At 40.5% G+C, this 23,083-nt stretch overlaps 1 pseudogene; it reads right to left on the bottom strand.

Annotated features, from left to right (window-relative positions):
• Positions 1-3,322: 3,322 nt before the first annotated feature.
• On the bottom strand, positions 3,323-4,438 carry LOC127424077 (N-acetyllactosaminide beta-1,3-N-acetylglucosaminyltransferase 3-like; annotated as a pseudogene).
• Between the last annotated feature and the right edge of the window lie 18,645 nt (positions 4,439-23,083).

The raw sequence follows: 23,083 nt of genomic DNA, 5'->3' as shown, positions 1-23,083 counted from the left end.
ACAGTCTTCAAAGACAAAGGACAACTGGATCTAACAAGGACAGAAAGAGATGTGGAAGGCCAGATGTACAACTAAACAAGAGGATAAGTACATCAATCTCTAGTTTGAGAAATAGATGCCTCACATGTCCTCAGCTGACAGCTTCATCGAATTCTACCTGCTCAACACCAGTTTCATGTACAACAGTAAAGAGAAGACTCAGGGGTGCAGGCCTTATGGGAAGAATTGCAAAGAAAAAGCCATTTTTGAAACAGAAAAACAAAAAGAAAAGGTTAGAGTGGGCAAAGAAACACAGACATTGGACAACAGATAAGAGTGTTATGGATCTTAACCCCATTGAGCTTTTGTGGGATCAGCTAGACTGTAAGGTGCGTGAGAAGTGCCCGACAAGACAGCCACATCTATGGCAAGTGCAACAGGTAGCGTGGGGTGAAATGTCACCTGAGTATCTGGACAAACTGACAGCTAGAATGCCAAGGATCTGCAAAGCTCTCATTGCTGCACGTGGAGGATTTTTGATGAGAACTCTTTGAGGTAGTTTAAGAAGTTCTGAAATTTTTTTTAAAATTGTAATAGTAATGTTTCAATGCCACTTTTTGGAATTTATTTCCATAAGAGCAAAATCTGTACATTATTCCAAACTTTTGGGTGCCAGTGTATATGGTGATTAATTAAATTATACCGTACAGTCTACAGTAGGCATACAGGAACACTGAATAAATGAAAAGAAACCAGTTTCTAATGCGTCGCTGTCCTCATGAACGTTAAATTCTAAATGGTGTAATGCATCTAAAAATCTATATGTATATTGTCTTTTGTTGTTTGTATATTGTGTACAGTGTGTGTATTATTTAATATGGATATTGTGTATTACATGTACATATTGTTCAGTGAGTGTTGTGTATTCTGTATATATTGTATATTATCTTGTAATTACGTGACCGCAATTTTGATGACTGCAATGTCTGCGGAACTGCACTAATAAAGTGATTTGATTTCCAAAACTATTTTATTCAAGTTAAATTCATTCAAACTTTAAAATCAATTAATCCGCTGGATTTGTAGAAGCCACATTTGAAGCAGTTAAAACATTTCTGTCAACAAAAACATCCTTTTGATTGAATACCCATGTATACAATTGAAGGTCTACTCTGCACCCTGTGAAAACAAGCAACATGCTTGGTTGGGATTTTCATAATGTTTAAATTCTTCAGAATTACTTTAAAAAAGTGCAGCCAGTGGCACTTGTGATGGTTCGAATGCACGCACTAACAATGGGGTAAAAAAAAAATGCAGATTCTCGCACCTTTACACGCAACAACTGAACCAGAGCCCCTTTTTACTGACTGCACTCTATTTCCCGGTCAAAGAGCTGTCACTCAAAAACTCACCAGCCTACCCACCTGTTGGCGTTGCCAGTTGGAGGATGGAGATTTATTACATGCCTTCTGGTCTTGTTCGAGGATTCAGGAGTTTTGGTTGAGAGTCCAGAATTTTGTTTCCGAAGTCCTGGGCACTCAGGTTCTGTTTTGTCCCAGACTTTGTGTGTTGGGCGATGGGGCGGTTATGGATATTGCTGATGGGTATGTAAAAAGGTGGGTCCTCACCGGCGTGATGATCGGGAGACAGATAATTGTGAGGAGATGGAAGTCGACTGGCGCTCCCTCTTTTTATGAATGGTGCACCGAATTGGGCAAGGTAGTCATTTGAAGAGATGTCATATAGACTGCTTGGCAATTCGGCTGCATATGATAAGAAATGGGGCAGGTTTTTGGCCTTCAGGGGAAGGGACATATAATTTTATAGATTGATTCAGTGTGTGTATGCTCGGTTTGTGTTATCCTGTTTGTTTGAATCAATCAAAAAAAAAATTATAATAAAAAAATAAATTAAAACTCACCAGCCAATGAGAACTCCTTTCTGTTAGCCCCGCCCACACAGTTTGTGCCAGAACTGCGAACGAAAACTCAGGGAGCTTAAGTGGATTCTTTGGAAGCGTGACTGAAAACGCGAGCAGCGCATTCGTAAAACCTGATCAGCAAACGCAAGCAGAGAATATCGTTACCAAAGGATGCTGTAAAATGCGAACGAATTCTCTCCCATGCACCCACTCACACATACACCACGAACACACACCTACACTCATTGTAAATGTTTGCTGTGGAAATTGTGTTTGTTTGATTTATTGGATTGTTTAATTGTTTGGTTTTGTCAGTCATTGTTTAGTATAAATGTGTTAATGAGTTGAGTTACAGACATTGATATCCCTTAATGGTCATTATCCTCCTTTGTTTTAAAGAGATTTCTTTTAAGTGACAATTCCCCAGAACTCAACCAATGTCACTTTCATCGCTGTAACTGGTGGCTTGTTTAGAACTATCCTGGGCAAAAGATTTATTTTAACAGGCCAAATTCTGTCTGGTGCCCGGTTTATTTGTTTAATTATTATTATATAAATTATTATTATATAAATTGAATTATTTATTTAAATTTAGTTCGGGGGCAGCCACCGTTACATATTCCTATCATCCTACAGAATTTTTTTTGAAAATCTCAAATAACATTTGCAATAAACAACCTATATAATGATCTGTGAATTCACAAAAGCCTGTCTTTGCCACAAGGCAAAGCCAGCATCTTTAGCTGAGAGATCATTACATATAGTACTGCTGATGGACATATCCTTCCAGGGAACATTTTGATTCTGACTGACCAGAATTCTGAATTGACACGGGAAGAAAAGTGCAATACACTGTAATATATATAGCAGTTGGAAATAATAATTTAATTGAGAAATCTAAAGAGGTAAATAATTATTTGGGATGCATTCTCTCTCATTTTTCAAAATTACATTTATCTCATCTATCTAACATTTACATAGTGTACATGTTTTACAGTACATCTTTGTTCATACATTTATCAGTAAGAAGGCTGAATGCACCTGCTTGTTTTCACTTGCAAATGCTCTAGTTTATTCATCCCCACTTTTTTATTATTTATTTTCCTTGTATGTTTAATAAAAAACAGACATTTGCAGCCCTGCATCCTGGTTGTCATTGCCACCACCTCCTGTTTCCTGGTTATTAAAAAAAGGTAAATTATGAGTTGCCATAAGAGGTACTGGGTAACACTTAGGCCTCTTCTGGCAAACACAACAACCTATTTCAGTAGCATCACATGTCAAACAAATTAAAGCAGTAAGTTGAGACTGTTGATGGTGAAGTAAAGCGCTGAGGAACTGCTTATTTGCAAAGCTAATTATATTGCAGCCTAGTTCAAAACGTGAAAATAAGTTATTTTGTTCCTCCATTAACTTTCTCTTTCAGAGAGAGTTGGTTCTGCCACATTTTAAATGTGGATCTTGTATTTCATTCCACATCCAGAATATTTGGTGTGGCAGAAATATGTGGACTAGAAGCATTTTTCTATAAAAACAAGAGTGATATTTGTCAATCTTCAATATATTCAGACCATCAGTTCCACACCTAAGTGGGATGTGGGTTTATGGTCTGCCTTTTCCAAGCACGTTCTTATATAAGCATCATCAATGGGCATCAGACTAACAGAAAGAGACATATTGTAGATAGTTCTGGCTGTAAAGCTGGATAGAAGAAAGCCTCCACCAGTAAAGTATGGAGGATATCTATCAGAGTGGTGTACCTGCACTGGGACATAGTATTTGCTTGAAGAGTGTCTGAACGGTCTTGTATTCTCCATGAGTTGCCCTACATACAAATGTTTACTTCCATTATTGTCCTTCAGACCTTGAAGATAATGCAACACATTAAACGTGTTGGCAAAAACGTCATCATCACCATTTAAAAGAAACCTGGCATGTGGGCACCATTTATCCATCCACAATAAGAACAGGATCTGCTTCAGTGTGAGGAATCATTGAAGTCCCACTGTTAAATGTCTTTGTTTTTTATGGTTCTCAAATTTCAGTAGTTTATTCAATCTGAGCTTCTCCAAACCAGTTCCAGTAGTTCCACTAATGAAGACCCGACGGATCCACACACCATTGTACTGTTGTTCTGTAGCCCATGTTTCCCGCAGAACCTCTCATCTTTCATAATTTTCAGGAGAGCTCTTGATGACCAGTAGACATCTGCTGAGTTCTGGGGCCTCCACACTTGTTTGGGACATTTAGAAGCATGGGAAACTCCCTACAGTGGCGGTACAGCAAGAAGTCTTGGATATGTTTTGACAGTGTAGAAAATCCATCCACTTTAGATGCAGAAACATTCTTCTCACAACTTGAAAACAGAGTCTGGGGAGTTATTGATATGTACACATCAGTTTGGTAATGGAGTTTTTCACCTGGATCTCTGCTGTAGTGTGTGAGGCTCAAGTCAAGGTAATTTGTGTAGAAGATGACAACCAAGTAAAATATGCCCATTAGAAGTATAGCAAATATCTCCAACCTTTGACTGATCATCTTTGTACCTGTTTAATGATACACCATTCACACAATTGTTAGTCAAGCATAAAGGTACAGTAAACAAGTTCAATTTTACAGATCCTCAGCAGAGAACTCAGAAGAGAGGAATTTAAATTTGTGAAAGTGATGAGTCCGAGATGCTTTTAAATGGCAGCATTACCTATGGCAACTTAAAAGAACTTTGGTGCAAAGCAATAGAACAATTTTAAAAACCCAGATTTTATAATGAACTGTGAAAACCAGAAACGTGAACCATTTTTACTAATACATTGTTCACACCCATATCTTTGTCCAGAAGATGATATGAACTAAGTAAAGGCCCAGCAGTTGGTAAGCTTCACTAGCCTTCTAACATCTCTTCTACTGAATCAAGAACATTAACTCAAAATAATAGTTACTCCTGAAATAAATAAATGCCTCTCTGATTGTCTCTCTGAATAAATATATGAATACTTAAGGAGACAATGAAGTGTATAAAATGTGAAGTTTATAAAATGCATAAAATGAATTAAGGTAATATGTTTACAGAATTATGGGTGCCCCTAGAATGCATATGTGGGTCAAAAAATTGTACTGCTGTCCATACTTTTTGAATATAATTTTTACATAAAGTGGTCTTTTGATCTCCCACTCCAGGTATTCCTCAGTTAAGATGTCTTGGACCATGTGAACTGACTTTATTAACATTTAGTTGAATGTTTTTTCAATTATAAGAGAATTTGGATCACTATCCCAATAACGCATACAGTATGTGGGTCCTAAATGACCCGCATATGATTACAATGGTATTCAATGAATTTAACACTAGTATTACTCTTGTAATAAATTGTTTTCAGTTTCCATTTGTTATGTAACTAAATATATGTTAAATACCATATCTGCGGTCATACTTATGTGTAGTATTCAAGTATAGAAAGTTGTCAGTCAGCCGATGCTTTTATCCAAGTACATGACATTACACCCATTCAGGGACTGTCCCCATGTTTCAACCAGATATTGGCTACCTGGTTCACAACTAGGACACAGTGGAATAGCTCCTGGACCATTTCTTAACGTGTTTGAAACTGTAACTCTTGTAATTCACTGTACATTGGCTTTTCTCAATGTGCTTTATCTCGCTTACAAATTGTTCACAATGTGGCAGCCAGGTTTTTAATGCAGTGTTTGGTCTTGCACCAAAATACCTTTGTGACCTTCTCCACCCTTACTCTCCAACCAGAGCGCTCAGATCTTCCAATCAATTATTTTTGTCTGTCCCCCGTTGTCATTGTAAATCCAAGGGTGATTGGGCCTTTTCTATGGCTGGACCCAAACTTTGGAATAGTCTACCTTATCATGTGAGGTCTGCTTCATTGTTAGCTATTTTCCCTTAAATCATATTTTTATTCTTTAGCTTTTGAAAATGTTTAAATGATGGATGTTTCTTGACTGTGATTTTTATGTATATGCTGTTTTATTGTTTTTATTCTTGATATTTTTCCACTTTATTATCGTGTTTCATTTTCTCTATTGTACAGCACTTTGGAACAAAACTAGCTTTATAAATAAATGTTGATTGATTGTTGATTAATGTAACTTTTATTCATTCAGTATGCCTCACCACTCCTATTAACATATACTGTATATATACATAGAGTAATACAGAAATATAGTGTCATACGGCAATCAAGTACATATGGCTTTCATTTTACAAGTTTATAGCCAAGTTGATGTTTTTTAAACATTTAATGCAAGTCCACTGGTACTTATATGTATGTGTTTGTGTGGGTAGGGTTGAGACATTTCATATTTTACCACCGAACATGGAAATTCCCTATATTTCTGTTCTAAAGCCTTTTTTACACTATCAGCCAAAAGTCCTTCTTCATTTTTAATCTGTGTGAAACTCTTCAGAATGTAATAAAATATATATAATTTAAAATGTTAAATGATTAATAAAATCATAATTACAATTAATTTTCTTTGGAGAAAAAAGAGTTTTATAAAGAACAAGCATCTAGATTTCACCTGGGTCTCAACCCACATGCATTTTAAGGGGGTAATGTTGCATGCATTCTAGTTAAAAGAAATATGTTTTCAAGAAATCAAACAATAGGAATGAGGTTGTCCAATCATTCACAATAATCGCTGTTACTTAACTGAAATATCATTTCTGGCAGCAGTTTTAAAAATCTGTCCTAAGTTAAATGTTGTCTCTGTTTTAGGAAAGAATTTGTGTTACAGCATTTGACACATAGGCAGCACACCACTTTCTCTCAGATAATAATAATAATAATAATAAAAACACCTGCCAATTAGCAATTATTTTTTTAATAATGATGCAGTCAACAAAGGTCTTGAATATGAAATAGGGAAGATCCAAACACTTCTGCTCTTTTACTTTATTGGGAAATGCTACGTATTAAGCATTCTGCCTAATTAAAATACATTTACATACTTATTTACATGACATTTTAGCGCCCTTGATGCACCCTTCTGATTCTATAAAATAGAACTTTTAAGTTGTGGTATATTTACTATTGTACAAACTTCACATTTTTTCAACTTTGTGGTCAGGTTTAAGGGTAGATTAGGTGTACGGTTGCTGAGGGACTCCAAATAAACACAACAAACAGTGTATAAGAATATGTGATATCCAACTGTTACAAGACTTGATCATTTCGCTGGTTATTTGAAGGGGGGCGTAACTTGTAGTGGGCATGTCTTGTAATGGTCTTGCACAATTGGCCTCAGTGGTGTACTACCCAACAGTCCCAGCTGCTGGTCCTCATGGAGTTTTGTGCCAGAGGAAAAATCATGGCGAACGAGGTAATGTAATTTTTTTCCTGATTGTCAGTGATGGATCACTTGCTTAGTTTTGTGTATATAGCACTTTTTAGTCTGATGTTAATACATTACTGTGTGCAACTATAAACTCCTTGTAACATCTGAGCGGTCTCCTGCCCACCAGAGGGAGCCCTCACCTGAATTCTGAACTGTCACTTCCTGTTTCCTGCCACATCAGTTCCTGTATTGTCATTTCCTGTTTGCCTAGTATATAAGCCATGCATGCTCATTCCTATATTGCGAAGTATTGCTAGATCATCTGCCTTACCAAGTGTTTATATCATTGCCTTATTGCCTTATTGCCTTATTGCCTTATTGCCTTATTGCCTTATTGCCTTATTGCCTTATTGCCTTATTGCCTTATTGCCTTATTGCCTAGTGTTTTGACCTGTTTGTTTTGACTACTCTTTTGGATCTCCCCTTTTGCCTGTTTGCCTGGTTGGACTGCTTTACTGTGTTTTTGACCTCACTGCCTGTTTTTCTGACACTGTGTTTGGATTTCGATGGACTGTTTGAATAAACATCCGCATATGGATTCTTCCTCGGCTTCCGCCTCTCCATCATTACAGAATACTTTGCACACTATGAATCCAGCGGAAGTTTCTCAGCTTCAAGCGGCGTTCGCTTATCAGAGCGAGATGCTGAAGAACTACCAAGAGCAGCTCAACAAGCTGCAGTCGGCAAACGATCATTTGACCCACTATATTTGATTGCTTCCTTCAGCTACACCACCAACGGTAAGACTGGCTTTGCCAGACAAGTTTGATGGCTCTGCAGGACAATGTCGTGGTTTTATCAGACAAGCACGCATTTATGTTGAAAGCCAGAGAGATCAGTTTCAAAATGAAGCAAGTAAATGCACTTTTCTGATGTCATTGTTATCTGGTAAAGCGATTGATTGGGCTGCAGCGGTTTGGGAGACAGATTCACAGTTTCGTTCCTCCTCTGCATACTTCTTACAACTACTCAGAGATGTGTTTGAATATCCTGAGGGGGGAAAGGATATTTCCACTCAATTGTTACACGTCTCAAGGCAACCGTACCGCTGCAGACTTCGCTATTGAATTTAGAACCCTTGCCGCTCAAAGTGGATGGAATGATGTATCTCTAAGAGCTGTTTTCAAACAAAGTTAAAACCTTGAGCTTCAGATGGAACTGGCCTGCAAGGGTGAGGATTTAACGTTCTCTGAGTTTGTTACTATGGCTATCAAGATAGATAACCTGTTGAGAAACACTCCTAAGAGGAAATCTGCTCATCTGCCTCACACACACTTCCTCACTACACCAACCGTCAACCAAGAACCCATGCAAATAGGCTATGCACATCTATCTGATGAAGAGAGAATTCGACGCCGCCAACATGATCTGTGTTTTTACTGCGGTGAAGCAGGCCACCGTAACTTAGATTGCCCACACAAAGTCGGGAGAGCCACCACTACTACCAGATGGGAGAGTGTTAATCAATGCTCTCTTCAGATTTCAAAATCGTTGTTGATTCCTGTTCAGCTGACTACTAAAGATGGTCCCATTACCTTGACAGCGTTGATTGACTCTGGTGCTGCTCTGAGTTTGATCAACAAAGATATTGTCAAGAAATACAGTCTACCTACGTTACCCTGTGTTCCCACAATTTGCATCACTAATGTCAACAATAAACCCATTGAGGGAGGTATCACCCGACAAACTGCACCTGCACAGCTACAGATTGGTCTGTTCCATAGTGAAAACATATCACTCTACATCATTGACTCATCCAGGTATGAAATCAATCTTGGACATCCATGGTTATCTGTTCACGATCCTGTACTATCATGGTATCATGGAGAACTGTCTCACTGGTCCAAATTCTGCCTAACCCATTGCATGAACATCAATATGCCAAGACCATGTCTCGCCACGAGTGTTGAGAGTCCGCTCACTGCCCCCAGTCCCAAAATTCCTACTTGCTATCACGACTACTTAGAGGTATTCAGCAAAGTCAAAGCTACACAGCTACCACCACACCACCCCTGGGATTGCACCATCGACCTTCTGCCCAATGCCATGCCACCTAAGAGTAAAGTCTACCCACTATCGCGTCAAGAATCTCAAGCCATGGAAGATTACATCGAAGAGGCTATTAACTCTGGATTCATTCGACCTTCAACCTCACCAGCAGCAGCAGGTTTCTTCTTCGTTGAGAAGAAGGACGGAGGTCTATGACCATGCATTGATTAACGTGATGGTGAAATTCCGCTATCCGCTCCCTCTTGTTCCTGCTGCCCTAGAACAACTTCGTGAAGCAAAGATATACACCAAGTTAGATTTAAGAAGTGCTTATAATCTCATCCGGATTAAGGAAGGTGATGAGTGGAAGACTACATTTCACACCACCAGAGGTCACTATGAGTACTTGGTGATGCCGTTTGGACTAGCCAACGCGCCAGCTGTGTTTCAGTCATTCATTAACGATATCTTCAGAGACATCTTGAACCAGTATGTTATTGCCTACATTGACGATATCCTGATTTACTCCAAGTCGGAAGCTGAACACATTGAACATGTCCGAAACATCCTCTCTCGTCTTCTTAAGCATCAACTCTATGTAAAAGTTGAGAAGTGTGAGTTCCATGTTCAGAAAACAATGTTCTTGGGATATCACAAGTCATCAGGGAGTGGAAATGGACACTACCAAGATCCAGGCAGTCACAGAATGGCCCCAACCATCCACAATCAAGGAACTTCAAAGATTTCTAGGTTTTGCCAACTTCTACCGCCGTTTCATCAGGAATTACAGCATGATCGCCTCTCCTTTGACGTCTCTTATGAGAGGGAAAACATCCAAGTTAAAGTGGACAAATTAAGCCACCATCGCCTTCACAAAACTCAAGTCAAGTTTTACTTCGGCACCTATCCTGAAACACCCTGACCCTAACCTCCCATTTGTAGTGGAGGTGGATGCATCTGACTGCAGAATTGGAGCAGTACTGTCACAGCGTCAGGGTCAACCAGCTAAGTTGTACCCATGTGCATTTTTTTTCAAGAAAACTCACTTCTGCCGAAAGAAACTATGATGTTGGAAATAAGGAGTTACTGTCCATGAAAGCTGCGATAGAGGAGTGGAGACACTGGTTGGAGGGAGCCATTCACCTGTTCCAGGTTATCACCGATCACAAAAATCTTGAGTATGTAAAGAGTGCCAAGAGATTAAACTCACATCAGGCCAGATGGTCACTGTTATTTTCAAGATTCCAATTTACTGTGACATATCGCCCAGGAAGTAAGAATAGCAAGGCAGATGCCCTCTCCAGATGCCATGACCCTCCTCTCCAAGATCATTCTCCTGAACCCATTCTCCCTTCTTCTGTAATTATTGCTCCTGTGAACTGGGACATCATGGAGGAGATCCAAAGAGCCACGCAGCAAAATCCTCCGCCTGCTATGTGCCCCTCGAACAAACAATATGTTCCCCAGGAACTACGACAACGGGTCATGCAATGGGTTCATACCTCCATCACCTCAGGTCATCCAGGTATCTCACGCACAATCAAATTAATCCACAACGCTTTCTGGTGGTCAACGATGAACAGAGATATAACTGATTACATGAAAGCCTGCCAAGTTTGTGCACAATCAAAGACCCCCAAGGAACTGCCATCTGGTCTTCTGCAACCACTACCCATCCCGCAACGTCCATGGTCTCATTTGTCAATAGACTTTGTTACTGATCTCCCTCCATCTGAAAATTTCACAACAATTCTTGTCATCATTGATAGATTCTCCAAGTCTTGCCATCTTATTCCCCTCAAGGGTCTGCCAACCGCCATGGAAATGGCTCAAGCCCTGTTTCACCAGGTTTTCCGCATCTATGGTTTACCTGAAGACATCGTCTCTGATCGGGGGACTCAATTCACATCTCAGGTTTGGAAAGCCTTCTGCCGACAATTAGACATCAATGTGAGTCTGACATCAGGATATCACCCTCAGTCAAACGGTCAAGTCGAGAGACTGAATCAAGAAATCGGTAGATATCTGAGAACATACTGTAGCCGGGAACAGAATCGGTGGGCAGAGTTCTTGCCATGGGCAGAATATGCACAGAATTCATTAACCCATGCCTCTACAGGACTAACCCCATTCCAATGTGTGCTAGGATATCAACCTCCTTTGTTTCCGTGGTCTGGCGACCCTTCCTCCGTTCCTGTGGTCAACGACTGGATACGTCGTAGCGAGAGGGTATGGGATAGCGCTCATGTCCATCTTCAAAGAGCCATACAAAGGCAAGAACTCCAGGCTAACCGAAGACGGCGCCCACATCCTCGCTACCAACCGGGACAGAGGGTCTGGCTCTCTACGAGGGACATCAAGTTACGTCTGCTGAGCAAGAAGCTCAGCCCAAGGTATGTTGGCCCATTCAAAATCGTAAAACAGATAAATGAGGTTACATATCAGCTTGAGCTTCCTGCTAACTACCGCATCTCTCCATCATTTCATGTCTCGCTCCTCAAACCGGTCCACCTGAATGCTGATCCCAACGCTGAGTCTCAAGAACCACCGCCTCCGCTGGACATTGACGGATCGTCAGCTTATAGGGTGAACATGCTGCTGGACTCGAGGCGTAGAGGGGGTCGGCTCCAATACCTGGTGGACTGGGAGGGATACGGGCCTGAGGAGAGATCATGGATACCTGCTTCTGATATTCTGGACCCCTCACTCATAGAGGAATTTCATCAAGCCAGGCCAGACCGCCCAGCGCCACGACCACGGGGACGTCCACGCCGAGCACCAGGAGTCGCTCCTAGAGGGGGGGTTCTGTAACATCTGAGCGGTCTCCTGCCCACCAGAACCCTCACCTGAATTCTGAACTGTCACTTCCTGTTTCCTGCCTCATCAGTTCCTGTATTGTCATTTCCTGTTTGCCTAGTATATAAGCCATGCATGCTCATTCCTATATTGCGAAGTATTGCCAGATCATCTGCCTTACCAAGCGTTTATATCATTGCCTTATTGCCTAATGTTTTGACCTGTTTGTTTTGACTACTCTTTTGGATCTCCCCTTTTGCCTGTTTGCCTGGTTGGACTGCTTTACTATGTTTTTGACCTCACTGCCTGTTTTTCTGACACTGTGTTTGGATTTCGATGGACTGTTTGAATAAACATCCGCATATGGATTCTTCCTCGGCTTCCGCCTCTCCATCATTACACTCCTTTTGTGTTTTTACATTTCGATGTTATCATCCATGCCAAAGTTCAGTTCCAATACTCAAGAACACAAGTGCCATGAATACATAAAATTCCCCAGATGTGTTCTTGATCAGGATGAAAATAGAGGATGCATTGGATGGTGACTTGTGGGAATAAAAACCAGTACTACGGTGCCAGATGAAGGACATTTATAGTTGTGCTTTCCCTAATGAATTTCCCGCTGTAAGCTCGAAAGTCTGAAGGCTCATGAGAGTCGTTATACTGTGTCACCATTTGTTGTTCTGTTGGGCATGATTTAAATAAAGTGTTCAACACAAGGAGGGAATGAGTGTTAACAGACTTTATTCTTTCTACGTGTCACTAGTCCTACAATACCTCACTGGTGTGATAATAATAATGCTGTCACTGGTTTGTGATAATGCCACTAGTTCTCTCACTGGCTAAAAATGTGCTATGACGGTCAGTTGCGCAGCAGGAAGATCTCAGAACATCTCAAAGCTCACAATAGATGTGTTTTATGTCCTCCTGGTAGCTTGGCAAGACTTGTCTTCATAAGAATGCAAGCCTGTTCTCTCCGTTCTTTGCAGTGAGAAAAATCCTGTTTTATTTAGTTTTCCATAGATGGAATTACTCCTGTCAGAGGCGTCATGCCCATTCAGAGTGAGAGGGATTTTAAATGGTTTATCTGAACTTCCAAAATCTTATTTGAATGATACATGGTTGCTCTGTAGCAGCTTTTTCCTTATTTTCAATGTGCAAGATAAAACTATTTTACATTTTCGCGGCTGCTGTGTGTCATTGACCACTCAGACACATGACTTTAATCAGCTGACATTTAGCTTTTAGTCAGTTCCCGAACAGTCTTATTGATCGCTCCATATTCCCTATATAGTACATTGGAAACAAAGACAAGGAGTGTATTATTAATTACATAATTATACTGGCAATTGTTTTTAATACATAAAGCTAAATTTATGAAGACCTGTTTTCAATATTTTTTTTAATAAAGTACATTTGTTTTTTAGTTCATTGAGATGTATTAAGGAGAAGAATGACACTTAATTTTTAATTTATTAGAAAGCCTTGGAATGACCTAACTTTGGTTCCCAAAAAAAATTTTTTTTTCTTACTTTTTGTTTTACCTCCTTTACCATAATGTTGTTGTCTGCTCAGTTTAGTTGATATGTTTATCATAATGTTTTGGTGCCTTGTTTTTTGTATATTTCAAACTTTTACAAAAAATCACTATATGCATTGTGTGATCATATTTAAGACATTTAAGACCATATTCAAGGTTAAAATATGTCATGAAGAAATAACCCACTCTTAGAGATATGCAAACCATTTTATTAAGTTAATTTTCTTAGTTTTATTTACACTGAACACAGAATACAATATTTAAATGCTTTCCTCATTTAGAGATAGGCTACATGTTTTCACTCTCTATTGAACTGAAGCAGTTGTGGGCATCATTGTGTTTGTGCTGGCGCCTTTTGCACCACCTCTCATGTCATGTCTGGAAAGTGTTTGCAAAAAAAGAGGTGGCAAGATCGCAAAAAATGTATCTAAAACTGCCTCAAGATGTTAGACACGCCAACTCATAAAATGTAACCAAATAGACAATGACTGACAAACTGCTGCAAATGTAGTAGTTAATAAAAAAATAAAAAAAGTGATACTGTTTTCCGGGATTTTTAGAAGGTGGGGAGGGAGGGTCCGGTTGGATTAGGGTTGCGGTGCTGACCTTCGTGCCCCCTCAAACAAATTAGGTGCATGACGCCCCTGACTCCTACTCAGTTGAAAAGTAATTAATCTAACACTAGAATTTTGTTATTGTTATTTCAAAAGGATTTTAGAATGATTGTGAGTCTCTAAAATATCAAGACAGGACAAAATACTTTCCTGCACATAGCATATATATTATATTTACTGATACCGTAACGTTCAATCTACCAGAGATATTCAGTATATATACCTGCAGAAGTGTGGATGTGTGTATAAATATAATGTATTTTTTTTCTTTTTTCTTTTTTTCTTTTTTTTTTGTATTAAAAGTTTTTATTGATTCCATATAATATATATATAAAAAAACAAATATATATATATATATATATATATATATAAAAATAACAGAATAATTGGAATCATATTATATTATTTACAACCCTTCCTCCCGAACATTAACCACCCCACCCCACCCCACCACCCAACACAAACAGATACCCCAGTGGTCAAATACAATTGACGAAGACACACAAACTGTCAGCATCCTACCTCCTGTAATTTGTCTCCATGCCTCTAGAGGTCCCCTGTGTTCTCCTCTACCTTAGTTCTTCCTCGTGTGGCCTTGTTAGCGTTATCCAGCTCACCTGTGCCTTGTTTCCCCCAGTGTATTTAAGTTGTGCTTTTTCCCTTGGTTCCTCACTCGGTTTTTGAGTCTCTGCCCTGTGTTTCCTGCCTTGTCTCACTAAAGCCTCTCTAGCTACCCCAAGTAAGATATCCTGAGTTCCTTTCACTGATTGTAATTGTTCACTGGCTTTGTTTTCTCCCCTCGTGGAGTTTTATTTTCTCCTTTGGTTTTGCCCATTGTTTTTTTTTTTTTGTTTATGTGGTTTATACCTCGGTCCGAGAAAAACTTTTGTTGATTCATTTTTGCAAGGACCTTTTTTTTTAATAAATCTACATCTCCTGGAATACTGCCTTAAGTGTTTCATTTGGGTCCAACATTACCACTCCCGTGGCTCAGTGGTAGATCTCTCAACCACCTCACCAGCTACCCAGGTTCGTGACAGAAAAACCGAGTCACAACATGGACCCAGAAACACTCACCTCCAAGGACCTGTTGGCAGTGATTGCCCAACACGAGTCATCTTTCCAGAGCCATGAAGCAGTTCTCAGCCATCAGGAGGACCTAATGACCAAACACTCTCAACTCCTGGCTGATGTGATGGGTTCCATCTGCCAGCTCTTTGAACGGCGTGCTTTGCCTCCCTCTGCTTCACCCCTGAGTGGCAACAGGCCTACTTCAGTTGCAGAGCCTTGATTACCACTTCCCAAGCCCTTTGCTGGGGATCCTAGTTCCTGCCAGGGTTTCCTCACCCAATGCTATCTGACCTTCGAGCTCCAGCCCTCAAGTTTTCCTACAGACCGCTCCAAGATTGCTTACATAATTACCCTTCTCTCAGACAAGGCACTCTCCTGGGCCTCTGCAGTGTGGCAATCCCAGGATGCCTGTTGTGCGTCCTACGCGGCCTTTGAAGAAGAGTTCAAGCAAGTGTTTGACCATCCAGTCAGTGGTCAGGAAGCTTCCAAGCGTCTGCTTACTCTCAATCAAGGCTCCCGCAGCACCGCAGATTTCGCCATCAAGTTTCGGACCATTGCGGCAGGAAGTGGATGGAACAATGAGGCATTGATGGTCTGCTTTCAAGGAGGGCTGTCCGAGCCCCTTCAAGATGAGTTAGCCACCCGAGAACCAGCTGCTGATCTCGAGTCCCTCATTACGATGGCCATCCGCCTGCACAATCGCCTGAGAGAGCGGAGGGTGGCTCGCCGCAAGGCGTCTCAGTCCCAAGTTGCTCTAGGGGGTTTACACACTTTTGCTTCACTGTGATCAAGGACTGAGTCCACCAAAAGATTAAAGTCTCCTCCCAATATTATATCAAAATCAACCTTTGCCCTTGAAATTCAGCTAAAACAATAATGGCTCTTCCTAATTTATCTTTAACCTGTTTGAGACATTTGAATTGTAAATGTTTATTTACCAATATAATGACTCCCTTGTTCTGACTTGAGCCAGCACTAAAAAAAACATGTCCACCCCATATTTTCCCAAATTTTTCAGCTTCCAGCAGGGAGAGATGTGTTTCTTGAAGAAACACTATATCATATTTCTTACGTTTAAGAAAAGTAATAACTTTCCTTCTTTTTATGGGGTGCCCCAACCCATTTACATTTCATGTGGAGAGAGATAGTACACTCATTTTAACATCTGACATTTTGATATAGAAGAAAAAATAAATTGTGTGTCAAAAACAAAATTATACAGACCACATTCCCCATTAGTGAAACAATCAAACCCCAAACTTCCCCCCGAACAAGACAAACAGAAAAAAGAAAAACGTGTGCATTAACCCCGCGCACGAAAGCGCCAACCGGTGACAATCCCTTTAAACTCAAAAGGTCCATGAATGCCCACGAGCCCCCATAACAACTTTGCCATCAGATTGCTCAATTTTGCCTCACAAATTTGTGAGGCAAAATTACATAACAGAAAATACTTTGTAAAATAAACCCCAGCAAATAGGAAGAATAAACCCAAAGGACATGTAAATACATTCACAGAACTGTCTCAAAGGTGTGATCTTCCACAAATCAAATTCCAGCTGATATAAAACCGTTCAGATTCCTCGGACAGACAAACGAATGTTCAGTGAGCCAGCTGTTATGAGTTCAGCGGATGACGTAATCATTCCAATGTCCCGTAAAAATACTCAACAAAACAAACCAAAGCCAGCAGGACAAATAAGCACAAAGAATGAACAGATTAATCCACAGCTGTTCCAAAGGAGTGTTATTCAACAGATCAAGCTCCAGCCTCTAGGCGGAACCAATACAAAAGGAAACAAATCCGGCATCCCGGTTCCCCAGATGGTCGTGTCAATTCACTCGGAGGCCGCATAAACGTATATTCCATGACTTACACAATCCGTCAACTTTATAAAAGACATCCTTTGTGTGAGCATGTAGATATTTTGCGGTCATCCGTAGTGTCCACTCTCAAACTGGCCGGGAACTTCAATGCAAAAGTTTCTTTAAGGAAAAGTGTTATTCACAAAACAAACTCCAGCTGCTCGGCGGAGCCAACGCAGTTAACTCGCTCATTGATTCAATAAAAGACATTGCCTGATTGGGACATGTAAATACTTTGCGACTGACCTTTGTTTCTATTCTCCGTTTGGCCGGAAACATCAGAGCGAACGAGATCTTTCGCCGATGCAAGAGTTTCTTACATTCCTTGAACCGATCACGTTTCTCTCTTGTCAAACTCGCAAAGTCTAGGAACAAGAAAATATTATGGTTCTTCCAAGAAAGCTTCCCTTTGCTCCTCGCCTGGCGCAACACAAGATCTTTATCAGGTGATCTCAGAAATTTGGCCAGAATCGATAGGGGCCTGTCTCCCTCAGCAAATCTGTGAGCTAGGACTCTGTGAGCTTGCTCGATTTGCAGCTTGTGGCCTGTTATGTCGAGCAGACTCGGGAAAAGCTCATCTAGGAATTTCACCATATCTATGATCTCCTCATGCTCAGGGATTCCAACAATTCTAACATTATTCCTGTGGCTTCTATTCTCAAGATCTTCAAGCTTTTCAAGGAGATGTTCCAAATCAACTTTGGTCGTGGGCGGATTAGCATTTAATTCCCTCTCCAAAGATTCCAGAAAATCGATTCTTCTCTCAACATCAGTCACTCTTGTAACTATCTCAGAGAATTTTATTTCCATCGCCGTAATCGATTGACATATTACAGCGAGATCCTCCAAGTCAGCAAGAACCTTTGTCAACATCACCGACATGTTGGACAACTGACGCTGTATCTCCTCTCCCGCCGCGCCTTCCAAAACAAGTCCCCGGTCTGTAGGCCTGTCGGGGCTTTCATCCTGAACACGTAAGGGTCTTTTAATGTCTCCAGAGCCGAGGATTTTGACTTCTTTTCCATGGTTTGCATCAAAGAGCAAATGTGTAACTGGGTGTATCAAATTTCACCAGAATATAACATGAAAATAATTACAAATTTAGCAAAGTGCGCAGAGCTCGTCGCTCACACGTCTGCTTCTTGTATGGCATCACGTGACCTCCCACCATGGTTTTTGCTTTCTATGGCAGTGTGGCTGACAAAGTATATACATTTATTCATATATATATACTTATACATTTGACTGTTTTAACCTTAAAAAAGGCAAGACCATAAAGAAACCTCATAAAATTTATTTATTTTTATTTTCTGACACAATAGGGACAAAATAAAACATTTCCATGTTTTTCTTAAAAATACTGCTTTTATTATCAGTTTTACTGTTTGTATCTCCCAGGATACACTGCCCCTTTAGGGTATAAAAAAAGAGTTCATGCTTGGCTGTGCATCTTACCAGATTTAAACCCATTCATATACATTTTAAAAATATTAGTTTGGTGTCAGAGCGTTTTATAGTGGTTAGAAAAAAGCACCATGGTATTACCTTGATTCTTGGAAATGGTACCATGGTATTTATTTATTTTTATTTATTTTTTTGTGTACATGTTTCCATGGTAATACCAAGTTGTCTGGACATCTACCATGGTAATACCACATATAATACCCTTTGAAATAACTTGAAGTACCTGGTAAATACTATGATATTTGATGAAGATTGTTATTTAATTCCACAGTATTTTCAAAATGCTACAGTATTACCATTTGATACCATTACTATACCATTGTACTGATCAAGATCAAGAGTGGGAACAATGCTCAAAGCCTCAGAATATCAGGAGCATTCAAAGCTTCAGGACTGCTAAAGGAAGGTGAACACCAGGGCCTCTGGCTATTACAGTGCAATCTGACGACTATAGAGACCCAGACCCCTGGCAAGTACAGTGTGAGCTCATCACTAGGGACCCCCAGGACCTTTGGCTTGTACAGTACAAGCTGACCATTAAAAGGGCAGATCTACCGGGGTGGCAAACAAATAAATATTCATTGTGGCTGTTATCAGTGTTGTTTGGTGTCAATAGTTTTTCTGCAGCTCACGCTTTTTTCTTTTTTTTCTTTTTTTTCTTTTATTTTTTTTTATTTTAGACCAACTAGACCAACCAGTCATGTTCTTGATCAGTTTGCTGATCTTTGTGTTCATCTACTGACTAACAAAATCCCAAGACTGATAGTGGCAGATGTAGAGATGTAATTGCCATATTATGCTAAATATCTATTTGAGTTTTTGAATCGGTCATTAAGAATGACTTTATCAAAATAGGTGATATAAAAGAATCTTTTATTGTGCATAAAATTAATATTCATGAGTTTTGCAGCACTGCCACCCAAAGTACAGTTTTACTAGACTTTATTTTTATTTAGAACTAACTTTGTGTTAACATTTCCAATCAAATAACTTATTCCATCTGTTAGAAAGTTGATAGGCCTACAGGATTTTATAAGCAGAATAACATTGGGTATGCATGCACTCTCCATCCAAGGGTACACTTAACAAAATAAAATAATTTGGCCTGCATAATAATAAAACTTTATTTTCTGTAGCACCTTTAAAAGTTGCATCTCAAAGCACTTTACAAGAGAAAAATAAAAATACATTGAAATACAAAAAAGAAAAAGAAAACATGCAATCAGAACAATTTAAAAATAATACAATAATATCACATAATAATTACAGAAAAGCAACCCTAAAATAGTGAGTTTTAAGAGAAGATTTAAAAATACTAAGATTCAGCATGTCTAACCTCAGAGGGAAGAGAGTTCCACAGTTTTGGAGCGAAAGAAGAGAAGGCCCTGTCACCCATAGAACGCAGACGAGTAGGAGGAACAGTTAAAAAAACAGATTTGGAGGAGCGGAGATCACACATTAGAGTGTAGGGTGTTAAATGTTCAGACAAGTATTGAGGGGCCAAACCATGCAAAGCCTTGAAGGTAAGCATGAGAATTTTCAAGTCTACACGAAACTTGACAGGGAGCCAGTGCAAGGACTCCAAGATAGGAGAGATGTGATCACTTGTCCTGGTCCTATTCAAGATTCTAGCAGCAGAGTTTTGCACATACTGCAACTTATTTAAGGTAGATTTAGAGACCCCAACAAGTAAAGCATTGTAATACTACGAGAAAATACAAAAGTATTGATCAGTTTTTCAGCCACCGAGAAAGATAACATGGGGCGCAGTCTTGCAATGTTTCTGAGATGGAAGAATGATGTTTTAACAGTATTCTTGACATGAGGATCAAATGTTAAATTTGCATCAAATATCACCCCCAAAGTCTAGTTTATGTCAAGTTCATGTCAAGTTCATGTTTTTGTTAGATCACGTTTATGGTTAGGGTTTTTGGATTTCACTTATATAATAAACTGCACTTGGGTTCTCTACACTTCATTATCGTCATCGTCTTCATCATTGCCAGCGCAGCCAGCACACGTTACAGAATACTTGACCGACTATGAACCCAGCAGTTCGACTCATACGGCTATGTCAGGGGAATCGTCCCTTGGAGGATAATGTTGAGGAGTTCTGCGATTTGGCCAGCCAGGTGAACTTTAATGAGGTCATCCTCAAAGACATTTTTTGCTTTGGTTTAAGTGAGTCGATCACCTCCTTGATGCCTGGTGGTCGCAGTTCCCTCAACCTGGCTCAATATATCGACCTCGCCCTACAGATCATTGGTTCCACGTTCACTGTGGGGGAGGCGGATGCCGAGCCAGAGTTCCACGACATGGCCGCCACCGAGCCAGAGTTCCACGACATGGCCGCCGCCGAGCCAGAGTTCCACGACATGGCCGCCAAACCAGAGTTCCTAGTTATGGTCGCTGAGCTAGTGCCATCTTTTGCCCCGAATCATCAGCCTGCTCCATGCCACGTCACAGCAATGCCTCAGCCTGCTCCATGCCATGTCACCGCAACGCCTCAGCCTGCTCCATACCATGTCACAGTCACACCTGAGCAGTTGGACCTGGATATGGTTCCCACCCTTAGTTCTCCTGAGCAGGCAAGGGGAACTTTCGGCCCTTTGACCCCGCCTGGACCCTCCAAGCCCTGGATTTCGCCTTGGCCTGTCAGCCCCTCGACATTGCCTCAGCTCGGCGTTCCCTCTGCTCCACTGCAGTCCTTCAGCCTGTCTGGCTCCTCCTTGGTCTTTCAGTCACCTGGCTCCGCTTTGGATCTCCGATTCTCTGGCTGCGCATCGTCCCTCCGATCTGTCAGCTCCACCGGGGACCTCCTTCCCTACGGCTCCACCTTGGTCCTCAGTCCCACCGGCTCCACCTCAGTCTTCCGATCCCCCAGCTCTGCCTTGCTCCTCCGAGCCTCCAGCACCACCTTGGTCCTCCCTGCCATTGGCTCCACCCTGGCCCTTAGAGTCTTCGGCTACTCTCTGGGCACCAAGTTCCATGGCTCTGCCCCTCGAGCCTCTCACGGCTCCGCCTTCCATGGCTCCGCCCCTCGAGCCTCTCATGGTTCCACCCCCCACGGACTCCGCCCTGGTCCCATGCCCTTTCTCGCCACGCCCCACGCATCAAGACACCCCCCCCCCCCCCACCCAGCTCCCTACAGAACTTTAAATTTATGTCATGTTTTGCATGTTTTGTTTGTGTTGGGGCGTCGGGAGCCACCCCTTAGTGGGGGGGATATGTCATGTGTATTTTGTTGATTCATGTCTTTTATTTTGAAATGTGTAGTTCCTGTTTCCCTTGTCATGTGATTTCATGTTTTCCCTCCATGTTCATGTGTCATGTTTTCATTGGTTTATTGTTTAATTATCTTGTTAGAGTTCTGTTTGTTCATTGGTTTATGTTCTCCCATGTCTTGTATTTAAGCCCTCATGTTTTCCATTGTCCCTTATCAAGTATTGAATGTAGATGTGAATGTAACTTTGTTGTCGAGTTCATGTTTTTATTAGATCACGTTTATGGTTAGGGTTTTTGGATTACACTTATATAATAAACTGCACTTGGGTTCTCCACACTTCGTCATCGTCTAAATCATTGCCAGCAGCAGCAACTACATTACAAAAGTGTCAATCGACGGAGATTTTCCTATATCGTGATATGTAAATATTCATGTGTGCAGCGTGACCGTATCTGTCAGTGGGCAGGCTTTACGTGAAACTGAAACCAGGCTTGAACGGGGAATGAATTCGCCGGTTATTTGCGTGCGCTGGTTTAACACCAGATTCACTAATGGAATTATGTAGATCAGGCAATGCCGCAAAGACCCCCACAAACTCGTAGCTGATTCTTTGCTATTCTGATTTGGCGGCTTGGTTCAGAGCGCTCTACAGCGCAGGATGCAGCAGTCCACCGTGATCTGACTGATCCACTCTGCCAGGATAGCGTCACTGTGATCCAGACACCTGGATCATCTCTTTAACATACCAAGGTAGGCTTGACTACACGCACATCTGTACGTCTCCATCGTTTGATACATTTTTGCTGATGTGATCAAAAGAAAAATTAAGAAAATGAAGGGGAGCTTGTTATTAAAACAGGTGCGACATCTGGTTAACAAAAACTGACACAGATTAGAAATATTTAATCTGCAAACTGCCATGCGACGATAATCACTTGTGGTAATATGAACAATCTGTTTTAACACTTTAAAATGAAGCACGCTAAAGAATATTATAAAAGCCAAAAGATGCGCTCTGCATTAATTCCATCTTTTTTTATTTTATTTTTTATTTTTTTAAGTGTTTATAAATATATTTAAAATTTAATTTTCTGCAAAACATGTTATTTTCGTTGTGTATTTTTTTACATAAATTATGTAATATTTTGTTACTTCGCTTTGAAAAGATCTTCAGTTTCTTGAGGAAAGTTTATAGTAATACTGGTCAACAACATAGACTGAAATGTGGCATAATGTGAAATTGAGTATTATGG

This window comes from Myxocyprinus asiaticus, chromosome 33, assembly GCF_019703515.2.
Source record: "Myxocyprinus asiaticus isolate MX2 ecotype Aquarium Trade chromosome 33, UBuf_Myxa_2, whole genome shotgun sequence".
In the NCBI taxonomy this organism is placed as follows: domain Eukaryota; kingdom Metazoa; phylum Chordata; class Actinopteri; order Cypriniformes; family Catostomidae; genus Myxocyprinus; species Myxocyprinus asiaticus.
Note: the sequence above shows the minus strand (reverse complement) of the source record. Positions and strands in the feature narration are given on the sequence as shown.